Source organism: Equus asinus, chromosome 25 (assembly GCF_041296235.1).
Source record: "Equus asinus isolate D_3611 breed Donkey chromosome 25, EquAss-T2T_v2, whole genome shotgun sequence".
Lineage (NCBI taxonomy): Eukaryota > Metazoa > Chordata > Mammalia > Perissodactyla > Equidae > Equus > Equus asinus.
This window is the reverse complement of record NC_091814.1, coordinates 16,191,324-16,207,619: the sequence shown is the minus strand read 5'-3', so window position 1 is coordinate 16,207,619 and position 16,296 is coordinate 16,191,324. Positions and strand designations below refer to the sequence as shown.

Sequence of the window (16,296 nt, the reverse complement as noted above, 5' to 3'; positions counted from 1 at the left end):
TTATTAGTAGGCCTTCACTTGCCCAGAGTAGGGTCAGAGTAGGGGGATTACGTTTGGTGGTACCATGGCTGCTCATATGTTCTTTCTTTTATCCCCTATTCAGAGCTTACTGTCAGGAGTAAAATGAAACAAACTTGGTTTTCATAAACATCCTTAAGGAGTGACAGGAAATTTGACTAATTCAAGGGCATGAGATGTGTTCAAAGTTACCATCTCTTTTGAGATTAAAAGACCGTTGGAGACTCTTTCATTAATTTATTCTCGGTGGTGGTATTTTGCTTAATTCCTATCCAGGAAGTCTGTTGTTTTGCTTCCAAGGAGCAAAGCTTGTCTTCTGGGCCTGTTAATATCAGTTCTCTTAAGTTTTGGATAAGATATTTCCTTCTGTTGATTGATCAAAAGATCTAGAACCGCTGTTCTTACTGCTTGACACTGGTTTTTGGAAATGAAGAGGAAAAGAAATGGAGGCTTCAGTTGTCTTATCATCACTACTAACCTACTTGTAGTGTAAGCCTGAATGAAGGCGCAACTGTGAAGGGGGTTCTAATTTTAAAATGTTGAAAGCTTAACCATTGTGATATTTGGGGTGAAATTTATTCCGGGAGTTTTATTTCTTTTGATTAACAAGAAGTGTCTTTTTTTTAAAAAAAAAGATTTTATTTTTTCCTTTTTCTCCCCAAAGCCCCCCCAGTACATAGTTGTATATTCTTCATTGTGGATCCTTCTAGTTGTGGCAAGAAAGTGTCTTTAAACAAACTTTAATGAAGTGGAAAGGATTTCCCTTCCATTTACTTAAATAGATGACTTTTTTCTTCTTCATATTCTTCATTTTTTGGATAAAATTAGGTTAGAGCCACTTTTAAAGTTTTATTTTTTCTTTTTCTCCCCAAAGCTGCCTGGTACATAGTTGTATATTTTAGTTGTGGGTCCTTCTAGTTGTGGCATGTGGGATGCCGCCTCAACGTGGCCTGACGAGCAGTGCCATGTCTGTGCCCAGGATCTGAACCACTGAAACCCTGGGCAACCAAATCGGAGCGTACAAACTTAACCATTTGGCCATGGGGCCAGCCCCAATTTAGAGCCACTTTTGAGAGTTCACTTGGGAAAGGGAAATAATATCAGTAAAGAGAAAATGCTAGTGTCCATCAGAGTAAAACCCCATGGAGGGAAGAATTTTGCCTTATTCACTGTTATAGCCCTTGCACCTAGAACAATGCCTGCCATATAATATGTGATTAATTTGTTGAGTGAACAGGAAATAGACAACGGAATTGTGGTATGCCCGTAGTTGGCATTCTGTACACCACTTAAGATGAACTAGTTACATGTATAAACTTAGATAAATATCAAAGGTGACATTAAAGAAAAAAGTGAGTTGCAAGGGGATATATATATATAATACCGTGAAATTTTTAAACCTGCAAAACAGTACAGTATTTTTTTTTCTATTTTTTTTAATTGAGTTATTGATAGGTTACAATCTTGTGAAATTTCAGTTGTACATTAATGTTTGTCAGTCATGTTGTAGGTGCACCACTTCACCCTTTGTGCCCACCCCCCACCCCACCTTTCTCCTGGTATCCACTAAACTGTTCTTGGTCCATAGTTTTAAATTCCTCATATGAGTGGAGTCATACACAGATTATCTTTCTCTCGCTGGCTTATTTCACTTAATATAATTCTCTCAAGGTCCATCCATGTTATTGCAAATGGAATGATTTTGTTCTGTTTTGCAGCTGAGTAGTATTCCATTGTATATATGTACCACATCTTCTTTATCCATTCGTCTGTTGATGGGCACTTAGGTTGCTTCCACGTCTTGGCTATTGTAAACAGTGCTGCAATAAACATTGGGGTGCACAGGACTTCTGGGATTGCTGACTTCAGGCTCTTTGGATAAATACCCAGTAGTGGGATGGCTGGATCGTATGGTAGTTCTGTTTTTAGTTTTTTGAGGAATCTCCATACTGTTTTCCATAGTGGCTGCACCGGTTTGCATTCCCACCAGCAGTGTATGAGGGTTCCTTTTGCTCTGCAACCTCTCCAACATTCGTTGCTGTTAGTTTTAGATATTTTTGTCATTCTAACGGGTGTAAGGTGATATCTTAGTGTAGTTTTGATTTGCATTTCCCTGATGATCAGCGATGATGAGCATCTTTTCATGTGCCTATTGGCCATCAGTATATCTTCTTTGGAGAAATGTCTGTTCATGTCTCCAGCCCATTTTTTGATTGGGTTGTTTGATGTTTTGTGGTTGAGTTGCGAGAGTTCTTTATATATTAAGGATATTAAGCCTTTGTCAGATATATGACTTGCAAATATTTTTTCCCAGTTAGTGGGTTGTTTTTTTGTTTCAATCCTGTTTTCATTTGCCTTGAAGAAGCTCTTTAGTCTGATGAGGTCCCGTTTGTTTATTCTTTCTATTGTTTCCCTTCTCTGAGAAGGCATGGTGTCCGAAAAGATCCTTTTAATACTGATGTCAAAGAGTGCAGTACAGTATTTTTTATATAGCTATACCTGCATATATGAACTAAAAGAACTCAAAAAGCTTGGAAGTGATAAACACCAAATTCAGTGTAGTGATTACCTGTGAGGAAAAGAGGGAAGGAAAGAGGATTAGAATAATTACTCAGAGAGTTTCAGTTTTATTTGTGATGTTTTATTTCTTAAGCTAGGTGAAAGTAAATGGTTATTTGTTGTATTATTCTCTATACTTTTTTGTAAATTTGGAACATTTAATAGAAATAAATGAGAGAATATAGATAAGGAGTCAGCAAACTAAGGGCTGGTAGGCCAGTATTCTGCTTGCTACCTGTTTTTGTCCATCCCGGGAACTAAGGATTATGAATGATATTTGCAGTTGTGTTTTTTTTTTTAGGAAGATTAGCCCTGAGCTAATCTCTTTTTGTTGAGGAAGACTACCCCTGAGCTAACATCCGTGCTCATCTTCCTCTACTTTATATGTGGGACGCCTACCACAGCGTGGCTTGCCAAGTAGTGCCATGTCTGCACCCGGTATCCGAACTGGCAAACCCCGGGCCGGCAAAGCGGAACATGCGCACTTAAACGCTGCGCCACCGGGCCAGCCCCTGCAGTTTTAAATGACTGAAAAAAGTCAAAAGAAGGGCGTTTCATGAAATGCAAAAATTATACAAAATTCAGATTTGAGTGTCCATAAATAGTTTCATTGGAAATAATCACACTTCTTTACATGTTATCTATGGCTGCTTTCACACTGCTGCCGTGTCGATTAGTAGTCACAAAGGTAAGGCCCCCAAAGCCTAAGATTTTACTGTCTGGCCCTTCACAGAAAAAGGCTAGTACGTGGTGTAGATGAATTCTGGTCCTAGAGTAATGGTGGTGTAACTAGGTAAATGAGCTGTTATTTGGTGAATTCTTATAATAAGTTAGAGGTGATTATCCCTAGATTGTGTTTGTTTTTTTTTTTTTAAAGAACTCTATTTTCTAAAAATTATTTTTGCTGAGGAAAATTTTGCCTTGAGCTAACATCTCCTGCGAATCCTCTTTTGTTTTTTTGAGGAAGGTTAGCCCTGAGCTAACTACTGCCAGTACTCCTCTTTTTGCTGAGGAAGACTGGCCTGAGCTAACATCCATGCCCATCTTCCTGTGCTTTGATACGTGGGACGCCTACCACAGCATGGCTTTTGCCAAGCGGTGCCATGTCCACACCCAGGATCCAAACTGGTGAACCCCAGGCTGCCGAGAAGCAGAACGTGTGAACTTAACCGCTGTGCCGTGGGTCTGGACCCCCCCCCTCCTTTTTTTTTTTAATACCTTGAGGAAGATTAACCCTGAGCTAACATCTGTGCCAGTCTTCCTCTATTTTTTGTATATGAGACACCTCCACAGCATGGCTGGTGAGTCGAGTCCACGCCTGGGACCCAAACCTGTGAACCTAGGTCACCAAAGCAGAGTGTGTGGAACTTTAACCACTTGGCCACTGGACCGGGCCCTAGATTGTGTTTTTTGAAAGAATATTGTAATCAAAGGAAAATCAGCTAGATGCTGAGTTTCATGGAATTTTCAAAATGATTGCCCAGTAGTAGTCTCATCTTGTTGAGTAAGTCTAAATCTAATGCATTTTTCCCCTTTGAATCACTCTTTAATTTGCTTATTATTAAAGTATCTGATTCTAATTTAACCTTGGATATTTGACAGTTTTAAATACCTACCAGAGTTTTGTGATCTGGAATTCGTCTTTTGGTAGTTTGTTTCTTATTTCCAACAATTTTCAGCAAACCAGCAGCATTTTAGTACAATGTAACATTTGAATATGTGAACATAGAAAGTTAATTGAATTAAGGGCATCTTTTTCAGCAATCCTTCTTTTAGTTTCAAGGTGTATTAAACTTTGGCCAAGTGTTTAGCTTTGGGAACTTAACCTATATAGCAGGAGTGGTCATTTGAATCCATTATAACTAGTATTTTTTAAAGACATAGTGCTGGGTCCCTATAGAAGAAATTTTTCTTAAGCAGATGCTTCCACTTCAGAGCAACGTGATGTAATTTTGATTATTTATAGAAAAATATTGACTGGCTTAGTCATCAGTGTTTCCCCAAGAAGCACTAATCTTTCCTTTGCACTCCATTGGATAGTCTGGACGCTTAGCCCCAAAAGTCAAGTAATCCTATTTGAGGTAGCTGTCTATTGTTCACATTCTCCCCAGGTTGCATAAGATTATTCTGCTCTCATCGTTTGACAAGAAATGGAAAAGGCAAAATCAGATGATTTGAGTGCTCTTTATCTTTTCTTTCTTATAAAAAGTATTTTAAGAGAGATTGTTTTAGTTGTCAAAGTCATAGCCACAGTGTTTTTTTAATTAACTGGAAGTGTATGCTTAACCAATTTCTTTTTTTGAAAGACCTTTCCAAAGGGGATCTTAATGAAGTTGTGTTGGATATAAAAAGCAATGAAACAAAATATCTAGTCTGATGACCGTTTTTCCTCTAGGAAACTTGGGATGTATATGTAGAATATAGGACGCTCTTCTATACTCCTCGGCATTTAATATTTCAATCAGTTTGGAAATTACACACGGTGGGTTAACTCAGTTGGTTAGAGCGTGATGTTATTAATATTGGGAATTGCTTTCTTGGTCTGGAAATCCTATGTACTCTTAGAGGCCCACAGTTCTTTCTGTTTTTATGGTCCCTCTTACCTTCCTTTTTGTTTCAGATTATCCCCTTTATACACCCTACTTGTTGGAGTAGAGAATCTAGTTCTTGTTTGAGTGGTGTTTTTGCTTGGAGATAGGCAACTGTTTTCATTAGGAGCCAGTATAGTTCATGCCTGATTTCGTGCAGACCTCTTTAAGGCTAGTTAGAGATTTTCTTGTTGGAGGGGTTTTTGAAGAGTCTGTCTCTTTTTTTTTTTTTTTTTTTTGAGGAAGATTAGCCCTGAGCTAACAGCTGCCAGTCCTCCTCTTTTTGCTGAGGAAGACTGGCCCTGAGCTAACTTCCATGCCCATCTTCCTCTACTTTATATGTGGGACACCTACCACAGCATGGCTTGCCAAGCAGTGCCATGTCTGCACCCAGCATGCGAACTGGCAAACCCCAGGCCACCTAAGCGGACGTGCGGACTTAACCGCTGTGCCACCAGGCCGGCTCCTGAAGAGTCTTTCTTAACTTCCAAAGTCAAAGGTACAAAAGTCTCAGTGAACAGAATACATGACCTTGACGTCACGTGTGATTATCAATCTTAAAAGTTTTATGAGTAAGAAGGAATGGGGTAACTGGAGCTGCATGGCTAAAGGAAGGACCCAAATACTGTCAACTATTTTGACAGTATTTAGGGACTATCTCCCTGCCCGTCTGTACCTCTTGCACCTGATTTCTAGCAGCATTGAGGTGAGGAAATACTGCCACTCTCTTGCTTATCAGTTTTTGTGTTGTGTTTTTTTGGTGAACTTTTTTTTTTTTTTTACTGAGGTATAATATACATAGAGAAAAAGTTCTATAAGGTGACCACCTAGGTAGACCTATAAAAGATTACCTCCGCGTAGAAGGTGGAGTAATGGGTCACTTCTTTGTCTTCCCCCTCATCCCATTACTCTGCTTTTAGGGCGAGGTGATTTGTTTTATTCGATAGATTTAAATTTTGATTAGTAAACTTATTAGGTCTTCACTTGCCATTCTAATTGGTGTGAAGTGGTATCTCATTGTGGTTTTGCTCCCTCCTAATCATTATCCTTCCCCACCCCTAAAGATAACCACTATTCTGACATTCTCTGGTAGTATTTGTGTTCAACTGCAGGATCAAGACTGTTGGTAATAATAGCAACAGACCTCCTTGAGGGTAAAATTGTGTTGGTGGTGTTTACTCTAAAATAATGGTTCTCAACTGGGAGGATTTTGTCCCCCAGAGGACATTTGACTGTGTATGGGGACACTTTTGGTTCTCAAAACTGGTGGTGTTGGTGCTACTGGTATCTATTGTGTAGAGGCCAGAGGTACTGCTAAGCGTCCTGCAGTGCAAAGGACAGCTCCCTGCAACAAAGAGTTATCTGGTCCAAAGTGTCAACAGTTCTAAATTGAGAAGCCGTGTTCTAACAGCTAGGGCCTATTGAAGTGATTATGGCAATAGGTGATTAAATTGTTGAAAACCTATTCTGCTTTTGAAACTTTTGTGAGAAATCATCAAAAGTCTCTATTTTCAGGGAATTCTTAAGGGTAAACTTCTTAAGGTGGATATTTACTGCCTGGTAAAATGATAAACCTGTGCCCTATGAGCAGTCCCAGATCTTTATCCCTGATTTGAAGAGGTGACACTTTTTGTCCTGTAGGCTCCATGTGCTTGTTAATGCTAGTAGTCAAACACTGTCAGAAGCTCCCCCTAGGTGAAATCCAGACCAGGCAGATTTTCCCCTTTGGACTGTGTTTATGTACAGTTTCAGAGCCTTGATCCACTCCTGTGTGAATATGTTCTTCCCTCATTTCAGTAAAGAAGGTTTTTTGCATGGTTGCCCTGTGGGTGAGTGGTTAAGTTCGCACTCTTGGCTTCAGCGGCCCAGGGTTTCGCTGGTTTGGATCCTGGGCATAGACCTAGCACCACTCATCAAGCCATGCTCAGGTGGTGTCCCACATAGTAGAACGAGAAGGACCTACAACTCGAATATACAACTATGTACTGGAGGGCTTTGGGGAGAAGAAATAAAAAAAACATTGGCAGCAGATGTTAGCTCAGGGCCAATCTTTAAAAAAAAAAAAAAAAAAACTTTAAGAAGGTTCTTTGCAGGTGTACTAGATGAAATAAATATCTAATCTTGGGTACATGTTGATGCCCAGATTCTTGTTTTTATATATTGCTATATATTGTTTTTATATATTGCTATGAATGTTCAAAATGCCCCATTGGAATATTTCATGAATTAATTCTGATTTTAAACTTCCTGACTAGTTACAAGTTAATTGTCTAAGCAGATAGGTATTAGTGTAACCTTGAACAGTATTAACAATCCTAGGTGAGTCATACTGCTTTGACCCTGAAATTTATCAGTATTTGACCCTTTAATTTATCAGCATATTAGTATTTGGTCAGCTGGATCTTTTTTCCTAGATGTCTGATCTTTATCTTTAGAGTATGTTCGCTAGTATTCTGTATGCTATAATAGTCTTGCTACCTATCTTCCTATTGAGTTTCCCTGATGGCTTATGTCCCTTCTGGCTAGGCCTGGGGACTCTGTCCCTTCCTTTCGTTGTCTGTACGTGTCTTTTAGAAATAATGTTAAGTTCAACAAGTGTTTTTATTTTTAAAGTTTATTTAATTTTTGGATAGGTAATATATGCACGTAGTGCAGTATTCACAATTGGAAAAAGGATTTCAGTAGAAAAGGACATCTTTTTCTCTGGAGGTGGAACTTAGCTGTTTCTTGGTATCTTTCTACAGATAATCTAGACATTATAAACTTAAAATGACTGTTCTTTTTTTTTTAACCTTTTTATTCCAAAGAATTTAAAGTGTACACCCAAAGAGAGAGTGTAGAGTAATTTACTTCCGTGTTAATTACTTCAAAATATCAAACTTCAAAAATATCAACATTTTACCATTCTTTAGTTAATATTAATGTTGAAAATATAAAGAATATATTTCGAAGATATGTAGAATTTTTTTTTTTTGAAAGATTGGTACCTGAGCTAACAACTGTTGCCAGTCTTCTTCTTTTTTTTCTTCTCCCCAAAGCCCCCCAGTACATAGTTTTATATTCTAGTTGTGAGCGCCTCTGGTTGTCCTATGTTGGATGCTGCCTCAGGATGGCCTGATGAGTGGTGCCATGTCTGGCGCCCAGGATCTGAACCCGCAAAACCCTGGGCCGCCGAAGCAGAGCATGTGAACTTAACCACTCAGCCATGGGTCGGCCCTGAAGATATGTAGAATTTAATAATATGAAAGTTTATTTTAAATTTGACAGTCACATATGTACCACCTTTTTCTTTCCTGATCTTTTTCTTTTATTTTGGCCTCCAGTTTTCTCATTAGTGTAATAGGAGGAGGTAATTGTGTGGTTGTCCTGAAATTCTGGTAAGTGGATGCGTCATGAATCTATCAAGATTGCCACAGAAGTCTGAGTGAAGTGAATTCCAGACTTGCCCAGTCAGGACAGTAGGCTAGATTCCAGAGTGATTTCTCCATCTCCGATCATCAATAGATAGTTAGATCTAGTTCTAGCATAGCCTCTTGAGCATGAGAATCCAATGTGGTAATTATTAAAGTGGAAGATCGGTTAAAAAGTTTATGGAAGTCATTGACTGTAGTTGTGATAATTTTTCTTATCTTAGATTCTCTGTTTTTTCTTCCTGGTTGGAGGATTTTAAAAGTCAGAGATTGAGTGGAGTGTGAGTGTGTAGAGGGTGGCTGTATTGTTTTTTTTTTGGCATTGTTTGTGAGTTCAGAGAGTGATAAAGATAAGAGCATTCTTCACCCAGAAGTTAAAGATGAGGAGTTTAACGTAAAGAAAAATATCTAAAGCTGTAAGTGAAGCTGTTCACAGACTGGGAGCTCTACTCTTGGAAAGCTAGAGAGGGAGAGAGATTGGTGGATACTTACTAACAGAAAAAAGCTAGGTCAAAATGTACAGTCATGCGCCTCATAAGGACATTTCAGTCAACATTTCAGTCAGCAACGGACTGCATATATGATGGTGATGTCATAAGATTAGTACCATAGAGCCTAGATGAGTAGTAGGCTATACCGTCTAGGTTTATGTAAGTACACTCTATGATGTTCGTACAGTGACAAAATCACCTAACAACACATTTCTCAGAGCATACCCCTGTTGTTAAATGACACATCACTATAGAATCCAAGTGCTTAAAAAATTTGTGGCAAAACATTAATGTGAATACTAAAACACAACTTTTCTCTGTTTCCTCTCTGGCACTCAGTTGATGATAGGTGTTAGTATGTGGAGATGTTTGAATTGAATTTTTATTGTTAGATAGGTATGAACATTTGTGAGTTATCTGAAAAGAACTTGGAGCCCCTGCAAAGATACAGGAAAGGTACAGATAGGAGAAAATGAAAATAATTGATCCGCTGTCACGTATTAAGAAGTGAGATGTTCTCAGTCCTGGTCACTGGGAATCAATAGCATGCTGCTGATACAAGGATGAGAATAAGTTAGGGATTCAAAGCTATCCCGGTTAGGTACCTTGTGGACCCTCACTAGAGGTACTTTGTCTTTTGGAAGAGAAAAATTATAATTTTTTAGATGATAAGTACTAATTTAATGCTCTAGATGATTTGCATGTTTCTGTTTCCTAGAGGTAGGCCATGAAGTTCCCCAGAGCCTTTGAGAAGGTAAACCACCCTCATAGAAAAGACTAGTCCAGAAACAGTTTTTACTACATGAGAGATGAGATAGTTGATGTACTTCCTCTATTTCTATATAGTGATTAAGTCACTGAGAGTAGAGTATGACAGTAACTTTTTATGCTTATTTGTAATACTTGAGTCAACAGAGGTCTTTATGACCTCTATAACAATCTTATTTCCTGTAAAGCCAGAAGGAGTGAACACATTAAGGAGTACTACTTTGAGAAAACAGTACTCCCTAATTTAAATGCTATTTCAGGACAGGAGTCTTGTTCTCATTTCCTCTTGTACCTGTGTAACACCTAGTCCATATTCTGCTTTATAAGGCAGTGTACTTAGTTTTTTACTATTTATTTATTTCTGATGAGGAAGATTAGCCCTGAGCTAACATCTGTGCCAGTCTTCCTCTGTTTTATATGTGGGATGCCTCCGTAGCATGGCTGATGAGTGGTGTAGGTCCGCGTCTGGGATCCGAACTTGCGAACCGGGGCCACCAAAGCAGAGCACGTGGAACTTGAACCACTTGGCCACAGGGCTAGCCCCAGTTTTTATTGGACTTTAACCAAAATATTAATAAATACATCCTCCCAGTAAGTGGTAGACACTTCAATATCAATCAGTCACTAATTTATAACTCCCAAGTAATTGAAGACTGATTTTTCTCCATTAAAATAGAAATTATTCCATTTTAGCTAATGAGCACAAATCACCTGTTTTTATAGGCTAAATCAGTACATTATTTTGGAGGTAATTCCCAATTTGTGCATCAGGCAGTGAGAAAGCAAAATGGTTTTCTTTGTAGTAGTGCTTGATTGCATGGTGTACCATTTCTAAATATGTGGAGAGGAACTCCCATCTCCTGAGAATTAACTTCTCCATTTGACTAGTTGAGCTTTTCTACACCTAATGAAAAAATTGAAGCTTATTGATGATATGAATGGAGTTCTGCTCTTCTATGATCTGATCTGTTGTTGTAATAGTAATTTTGAAACATCATGAGCCAATTTCTCCAAATAGACTAGAGTCACTGAAAACAGGGCATTTGCAGGAAAGGACTGACAACTAGATTAACTTTAGCTTGTTTTTTTTTGGGCATCAGTGAATAGCTTGTGAATTTTATACAAAACAATCTAAGTGTAGGTTAAAATTTTTAAGTTGGCTTTTTACAAAATAGATTATATTTTTCACTCATAGCAGTGGTTCTAATTTTGATCCATTTGTTCTCTGAGCCCAAGAATATATATTAAAATTGGCACAAAAAATTTAGCACATTACTTATAAAATTTGTGAAGAGCAAAGATGGATGTCTATATAGCTTTTGCAAATTTGTTTCTGATATTGCTGAGGGTCTTTTTTAAGAGTTTGATTTTATGAAGTTTGTATTTCTTTTGTAGGAGTACCTTCAAGCTTTTAGTTATAATTAGTTCAAACTGCGTTTCCTGAGTCCAGATAGATAACACCTCTTTCCTCCTCGTAGTTACCCTTTATGATTTGACCTTCCCAGACATTTATCTGTCACATCTCTTTTGTACATATCTAGATTGTATGTACTTATTAGCCCTTCAAAATAAGTCCTGGATGAAATCTTCTATGAGTAGAAATCATACATGCCTGTCACAGAGTTTGTATTTTTGACTTCAATTGTATTTGGCTAATATTTTCTTTAATCTAGTGGCTTAGAGTGGAGATTGGCAAGGCAAACATAGTGAACTGAGCTCTTGAGTTTTGGCCAAGGAATGCTCAGGTCATCATGGTGTGGTAGAACTAGTATGGGCTTTGGAGCCAGCATCTGCTATTGTTAGCTGGATGAGTAACTTCATTCAAATTTCTTAATTTCACTGAGTTAATTTCCATAAGCCAGCCCTGGTGGTCTACTGGTTAAGATTTGGCACCAGGGCCCTGGTTCATTTCCTTAGTCAGGAAACTACACAACCCCTCTGTTATTTGTTATACTGTAGCAACTGCACGTTGCTGTGATGCTGAAAGCTGTGCTACTGGTATTTCAAATACAGCGGGGTCACCCATGGTGGGCAGGTTTCAGCAGAACTTGCAGACTAATATTAGGCAGGAGGACCTGGCCACCCACTTCTGAAAAAAAAAATAGTCATGGGGTCAGCCCGGTGGTGTAGCACTTAAGTTTGCATGTTCCGCTTCGGCGGCCCAGGGTTCGCTGGTTCAGATCCCGGGTGTGGACCTGCACACTGCTTCTCAAGCCATGCTGTGGCAGGTGTCCCACATATAAAGTAGAGGAAGATGGGCATGGATCTTAGCTCAGGGCCAATCTTCCTCAGCAAAAAGAGGAGGATGGGCAGCAGATGTTAGCTCAGGGCTAATCTTCCTCAAAAAAATTAACTAATTAAAAAAATTTAAAAAATGGTCATTAAAGCCCTATGAATAGCAGTGGAGCATTGTCTGATATTAATGCCAAAAGATGAGAGGATGACACAAAAACACTAGGCAGGGTTCCGCTCTCCTGTACACAGGGTTGCTGGCAGTCTGAATCGGCTCAATGGCACTAACAGCAATTTCCATATTTATAAAATGGGTAAGGACCCTACCTTCCTGGTTCCTTGTGTGGATTAAATAAATATTTAGTGCATTAAATGCTCGGTGAATGTTAGATCTTTTTTTTTTCGTAAAGAATTTGATATTCTCCAGAACATCACAACTTAGATAACATTTACCAAGAAGTATTTTAAATATATAGTTTTTAGCTCATACAATTAAGTACCATTGGTTTTGGATGATTATGAGTTAGCTGAAAAGAGCGGGATCACTGGCTACCATATAGTTCTTAATTTTTTCCAGGAGCCTGAAGAAAAATACCTGTTGGTACCTTTGGAAGAGTAATCAATTTAATATACAGAGGCAGATATTTTAGTAAACACAGTGTACTACCTTAGCCTTTATAATGCTGGAGAATTAACTCATGGCTAATGATAATCACTACCGACAGCTTAATTGTATCTAAACCTTTTATATTGTCTTAAGACTGATAAAAATTGACCAGTATTTGAATGCAAATATATTCAGTGGACTTAAGTGGGCATGATCTCTGAATGATTATTAATAGGCAATTTTCCCTGCCCCAATTAAACGTGGAACTAGTTAGTGAGCTTCAGTTTGAAATTCATGGTTGGTCTCTTGGGGAAATGTATTGAGTAAGAGGAAAATGGATTATTTTCTTTGCCCTGTTTATCATAAACATCGTGTTTTCCTTTGTCTCCTAAAATGATAGCGCTATCTAGATCTGGAGACCTTTGATGGGCTCCTGTTAACTACAGTGTATTGTGACTGAGATGGTACAACATCAGCCACTTGAAGCTTAGCTTGGTGTAGATGTAGTTTTCCTTTGTAGTTTGTAAATTATTAAACCCCTTATGCCAGTGGCCAATACTACCTTTTTCAGATTTAGCTCAATATTCGTTTTCTGAAAATTGAAGTTAATATTAGACTGCTCAGGAAAACTTTTATTTACGGATTAATATCTTTGGGTAGGGTGTAGATTATTTTTCTCTATATTTTCTAAACTCTAGAAGCTTTAACATTTGGAAAAAACAAGGGGTTTTTGAGAGAATCTGATGGAGTCAGTACAATTATGATTTGAGTTTCAGAGGCCCAAATGAAGCAGGTATTTGAGGTTTGGTATATTGATAGGAGATATCAATTGAAAAGTAAGAAAATCCCTCTCCGCCTTGTTATTCCTTGTTACTGTTTATAGAGGACTTAATTCCTCCAACAGGCAAAGGTCCTAGAGTAAAGATCTCCCCAGCCAATAGATCTCCAGAACAGTTTCCTCTGCTTTACCTCCTCTTTCGTTTGCTCGGATTTCTTCCCCACCACTTTCTGACCCCTATCAGTACTATTGGGAAATGAAAATTCTTATAAAGTGATTGGAGACAGTTGCTCTAAAACAGAAAAAGGGAAGTTAATCAAGAGACTAGGCTCAGATATGTCTAGAGTCTTGATCTGTCTATAGAATGTAGACATAGGATGTGTGTGGTAAATGATACATGGTGGTGAAGAGTTTGCTGGAATGTGAAGAGGAAGGAGTGTTTTGGCTGGGACACAGAAAAGTAGAATAATATTGCAACCATACTATGGATGGGCCTATGCCATTTTAAAAAATCGATTATTTTTTAAATTGTGGTAAAATATATAAACAAGGGCCTTAAACGAGTGTGTGTGTCCATATACCATCGTGACTACTTTGCTGTGGAACCTTGCTATGATTTGTGTTAGATGTGGATTCAACTGCCCTGAGTGATGTGAATTGATAGAGCTAAGTCAGATATCAACCTGTGGGACAGCTTTGGGAAGAAAATCTTTAAAGAACACATCTACTGTCTTATCGGTATCTGTTCCCTAGCACTAGCAATAAGGGATAAAGAAAAGGAGCTTGGTTGGCAATATATCTTCATATTTTTGTAATTTGGAGTGTGTTTTGGTATGATGCTGTGATTTCCTGTCTTGAATGTTGGCTTTGGAAACTAAACAGTTAAAAGCATCATGATTTGAGAGGAAACTAGCCCTCATGAATGAAGGCAAAGTTTGGCACTAGGCCAGAATAATGGGGGGGATAGTTAGAGTGGGGAGACCAACTGACTTTTTTACCACAAATGACTTTTAAAAATTAAGAGATAATTCCATGTCCTGAGGTTATAAACCGGCTACAACTGGTTTGTCTCCCCCCCCTTGCCCCCGCTAGGCATCATGGGTAAAAGTAAGCATCCCCCAGTTTCTTTTGTTTAATGTAACAGTACGCCATGTGATTGGCAGGGCAGTGCCCGCTTGGAGAGCGGGTTTGTGCAGGTCTCTCAAGGGGGCTGGCATGTATGGGGTCGTCCCCGTGCTATAGAAAGAGCATCTCTTACGATAGAAAAGAGAAAGGGAACCTTCCTCCTCCTCCCCCTCCAAAAAAAGCAAAAACAAAAACCTAAACCGATCTCTTATTCCTTCTTTTCCTCCTTTTTCTGTTTCCCCCCATTTCTTGTCTCCAGCTTTCCTGGCAGCTAGAGGAGGGAGGAGAAAAATGTATACCTGTAAGTACTTTTAACTGTCTTGCCTCCCCCCCTTTTTCTTTTTCTAAAAGCAGAAGCTCAGAATTTCTCTGAGTTCTTCACAGCCTTTTCCTGGTTATGTGTAGAAGGTAATATGCTGAGGTTTCCGACGGGATTGAAGTAATAAATATTGTTGCTTTTTAAAATCTGTTGCGGAATAATTGTTTCTCATACAAAGCTCCTTTCGGTTTGGATTCTCCACCCTTCTGCTTCATCCTTTTTGCTATAATGGTCTCTGGCTTCTAGTTTTCTTCAAGCTGAAGCTGTAAGAGGAATGTTATGCTAAGGTTTTCTTTTTCTTTCTTTCCTTTTTTTTTTTTTTAATTTCTTTTGTCTGTAGCATGATGGTTCTAGCTCCCCCTTACCCTCACTACCCCCTCCTTTCCATGTCAGCTCCAACCCTGCTCTGTGAATGGAGTCAACCAGCTGACTGAGTGCTGGCATCATGCCAGGGGCTGCAAAGCAATGAGAATGTGCGCGCGCTCGCGTGTGTAAGTGTATATGGAACACAAAGGGAAAGGCCTGCAGTCTAGGAAATCACAGACTATTATATAAGGAAGTCTGCGTCATCTCTGCTTACTTGGGCTGATGGACAAGGAAAAGGGGAAGGCTTAGAGCAAGAAAAATACCCTTTTGATACACACACACTTTTTCCCTTGCTATTGTTAAAAAACAAAAACAGATATTTTTGATGTGGCAAAACAAGGGAGAGCTTCTCTGTCCAAGTGGTAGTGACAATGTTCCTGGTGGAAGTAGTAACTCTTCTGAGAGGTGAAGCAATTTGTTCTGAGTCTCTTCTTCCTGCCCCCATTCAGAGGTGTGTCTGCTTGAGGAAGAGGGGTGACCAGAAGAGAAATGCCTGCTGAATTTAGCAGCTGTAATTTGTTAAGATACTCCCCCCCCAAACTGTTTGTAATCATTCAGGATTGTCAAGGGTACAGGGGTGGGTGGGTGAAGGGGTGCTCTTAAGGAGAAGCAAAAAGCCAGATAGGAGAACAAATAATATCTATTAGCTACTCCTTTGAGTTCTCCCCCTTTTCTCTTTATTTCTTTTTGTTGTTCTATTTATTATAGTATAAAAATGCAGTATTCTTCCCCCACCATATGCTGCAGTTAGAGTTGTACAAAAGGAAAGCCAAACAGTACCTAGAAGGAAGGAAAAATTAGAGATGTAAGCTTCCAGATATTGCAGTGTTACACTTTTGGGAATCACTTGGAATGATTGTGTTTTTCTTGTTTTTTTTGTTTGTTTTTGAGGAAGATTAGCCCTGAGCTAACATCCACCGCCAATCCTCTTCTTTTTGCTGAGGAAGATTGGCGCTGAGCTAACATCTGTGCCCATCTTCCTCTGTTTTATGTGTGGGACACCTGCCACAGCATGGCTTGATAAGTGGTGTGTAG

The 16,296-nt window shown here is 38.9% G+C and overlaps 1 protein-coding gene across 5 annotated transcripts in view; it reads left to right on the top strand.

Annotated features, from left to right (window-relative positions):
- GATAD2B (GATA zinc finger domain containing 2B) overlaps positions 1 to 16,296 on the top strand; it is an 85,259-nt gene that overhangs the window by 14,657 nt on the left and 54,306 nt on the right. The window contains exon 2 of one of the 5 annotated variants that reach the window (XM_070497359.1): positions 14,836 to 14,877. The exons of the other annotated variants lie outside the window; for them this stretch is intronic. The gene's annotated coding sequence lies outside the window, so the exon portion shown is untranslated. The remainder of the gene's footprint in view (positions 1 to 14,835; positions 14,878 to 16,296) is intronic. 5 annotated transcript variants of the gene reach the window in all.